The sequence below is a fragment of the Tenrec ecaudatus genome, chromosome 10, assembly GCF_050624435.1.
Source record: "Tenrec ecaudatus isolate mTenEca1 chromosome 10, mTenEca1.hap1, whole genome shotgun sequence".
NCBI lineage: Eukaryota > Metazoa > Chordata > Mammalia > Afrosoricida > Tenrecidae > Tenrec > Tenrec ecaudatus.
Genome location: NC_134539.1, coordinates 109903992 through 109907524, shown reverse-complemented (window position 1 = coordinate 109907524; position 3533 = coordinate 109903992).

The following is a 3533-nucleotide window of genomic DNA, read 5'->3' as shown; positions in this document are numbered from 1 at the left end:
AAGCCTGCGAGCGCCAATTGATTGATGTAGTGTATGACTCAGAAGGGGGACGGGGACCAAACCCTAAAAGAGGCCATCAGCAAAGGTCTGCGTTGTTTTTACCCCAGAAGGAAAAGAGTGGAGCTGAAGGCCTGCGTGGAAGAGGCAGCAAGTGAGCCAGAGGCCAGCGAGGACCAAAGAAACCCACGGGGACTGAGCAGTCGGTGGATCTCTTGGTAGAAAACACGAGGGCCCCAGCTAGGGCTCGCTGAGAATCAGCAGCACAGCAGGGGCTTGGATTCTCTGGAGCTTAGTGCTCCAGCCCTGACGGAATGGAGGTCTGAGTGAGCGTCTTTTGTCTGTAATTGACCTCTCAGCAGCTCCTGGCGCTGCAAGCCAGGTAAACAGCAAGATTGCTCCAGTGCTGCCTGCCCTGCTTAGCCAACTCAATAGCCCAGGAAATCCTGCAGGGGATGTTATTGGAATGTTGTACACTCGATCCCTCACAAGCTTCATGCTGGGCTGTTCATTTTCTTCGGACAAAGATAGACTGGCTCCCTCTCTCGTGGACGGAATGAAAATGCTCCCTCGCGTTATGGCTCATGTGATAACTTTGGTGGCGGTGTGTGGGGATGATGAAGTCTCTTAATGGCGCTAGTTAAACCCGGTAATATCACTCGATCAGACTTCAGCTGGCTGCGGGAATCTAACCTAGTTTTGTATTCCTGAACATCTCAAACCCGCCACTTGGCATCTTCAAAGGCCTAACAAGGAGCCAGCCACCCTTCATCCATTTCCCGGAGCCTATTTATAAACGGCCGCTAATTTCTGACTGCAGGATGGTGCCTCTTCCTTCCGAATGGCAGCTCCCCAGCCTGAGGTCAGTCTCCTGCCAGCGTTGGAGTTATCCTGGCACCCGGTGCTTGGTTTCTAGCCCACTGGTTTAGGACCCCCAAAGGAAGAGAGCTCATTTGATGCTGGAAAGTGGGGAAATGGGTTTGCTTGGGGACTGACCTGCCTAAGTCTAATTAGTCTCTTCTGGAAGCAGGATTTGCTCTGAGAAGGGGGCAGATGTGTTCACGTGTGGGCGTGTGCATGTGTCGTGTGTGCGTGTGTGTCCATGGCTAGGATAACATGCGCTCCGCAATGGCTGTCTGCCTCTCACGAAGGTTGGCCTACTTCAGCCCTGCAAGATGGCTGGTGCACCTGGACACCTCCCTCCCCTTTTGCGCTCCAGAAAAATGCCCCATATGGGCCATATTCGCCCTGGGTGGGACTGTGCGGGGCAACTTTTCAAGGAGCCAGGGAGAGGAAAAAGGGGGACCACACGCGGAGGCAGAAGGGCACACCGGGAGAGGCCTGGAGTCCCGGGATTGGTGGGGAGAGGGGTCCTTTACATTTAAATAGGACCCCGACGCACAGCTCCCCAGGGAAACGGGGCACGACCTCCCGTCCAGGAAACCAGCGAAGGAAGGGGTTCATCGACCAACCCGGGGCGGGGGCCCGGGGCGGGGGGCCGAGCCCCATTCAGCCTGGAAGTCGAAATCGCCCAGGCGGTTTATTGCAACAGCGCCCGGGTGCGCCGCGGCGCGCCGTCAGGAGGCGGGCCCGCCGCGATGGCGCATCAACGTGCTCAGGGTAATTAGTTTTGAATTACCATGTGCATATTTTAAACGTTTAAATGCTCATCCCAGGTTTTCGGGGAAACAGTTTCGCACTGCGTGGCGGTCCTCCCGCGCCCGGGGAGCAGCCCGCGCCGGCGCGCTCGCCGGGAGGAGCAGGCGGAGCGTGTCGGTCCTGCGGCTCCGGCCTCGAGAGCCGCGCGGCAGCCGCGCGCTAAGCCCTCGGATCAAGCGGGATCAGGCGGCAGCCCCGGGCCCTGGCGCAGCGGCTCGCCCAGCACGGTCCCTCCTTCCAAGCCAGCGGCGACGGTGCCAGTTTCCAAAAACGATTTGTTCAGCTTTTAGGTTTTCCATTGTGCATGAAAATGCAATTCTATCTGGGCAGCTTTTTATTAAAAAAATTTTTTTTTGAAGACCCAGGGAGCTGGGAAACTTGATTCCAGCTGGGAATGACATGACCTTGGGTGCTTGGCAAAAGAGTGACCTTGTCCACAGGTCACTCGGGGCAAACCGCCTTCCAACCTCTCATGGTGCCCCGCGTGCAAACAGCCATTTCTCAAATCCCCGCCACGAGACTGCAAACCTTCCGATTCCTGGCGACCCCACGTGTTCCCAAGTCCAAGTGGGCTCCCTGGGGTGCTCGTGCCGGTAATCTTTACGGCAGCCCAGCGCCAGGCCTTTTCTCCACGACACACTGGGTGGATTTGATCTGGCAACTATTCAGCTCGCAGCTGATGGCAATTCACTTGCCCCCCGCCCTCGCCCCCGGACCCCTTGCTCTCCTGCGACAGTTGTTAAGTGGAGAGTCGCTAGGTGTGTTCTAATGGTGTCCCTGCGGGCAGGGGTTGCTGGTGCCTGAAAGCGCGGTGATCACTTTCTGTGACCGAATTCTGCAGGAGCGCCGTTGGGAACTGCAGGCGTCACTGTCTCCGAGCGGTGCGCCGTTCTCTCCGGCAGGGGGGGCCGTGGGGATGAAGGCTCCCGGCCTGTGTGCCTGGGACCTCTGAGCTGCTCATTGAATGGAAATTGTTCATTATGCACACTGTCTGGTTCAGGACACAGAGGCAGCCCCCGGGCACAAACCCCAACCAGTCGCTTTCTCCTCTCCCCAGATGAAAACATATGAACTGTTTTGATGTAATCTTATAACAAAGCCTAATAGAAATTTTATTTCTTCTTGAAGTTGTCTGTCATTTCTTATTGCCACCCTTCCCTCGTCCTATTAATACCCTCACAGACAGGGATCCGTAGCTGAGTTTAGATTGTATTTGAACGTAGGAAGCAGTATGTTTTCCTCTGCAATGGTCTGGGTTGTTTAAATACAGTAACATCGCTTGCAATGTGTTTAATCTCTTGTGGGCTCTTTTTCCTCCCCCCACTGCTATTTATCATTTTAATGGAATGCTACAGAATATCACATTATGCAATGTGTTTAAATTGATAAATTGTATTAGAGAAATATTGGGTAGGATTTTTTTTTTAATGGTAAGTGGGTTTAGTAGAAATATTTTCTCATTAGTAGATCAGCTGCTTGCAGGGCAGGAATTGTAAGGATTTGGGAATAAGCTATATTTATGACCTATTTGGCTAATTAAAATTAAAGCATAATTTTAGCATGAAGTTCCTGCAAGACTTTGCAGAGAGGGTGGAGGAAGAAACTTGCCCAAATCCAGTTACTTTTAAATGTCAGTTGCCATAACAACCTCACACGAGCCACATTCTCCCTTGAAAATTCCTTTTAGGACTCAGTTGCTATAATAATTTGCCTCCGTTCTTTTTAGGAGGCATGTTTTCCTTTGTGATCATTTGAAGGCTTTCGTTACTGTGATGGAAATGATCGTGTGGATAGATCTGGACTCTTTCTTGTTCTGTGGACTAGAACAGGGTGATCCCCCAATAGAAATATGGGCTACAGGGACTAGCTGTGCGGGG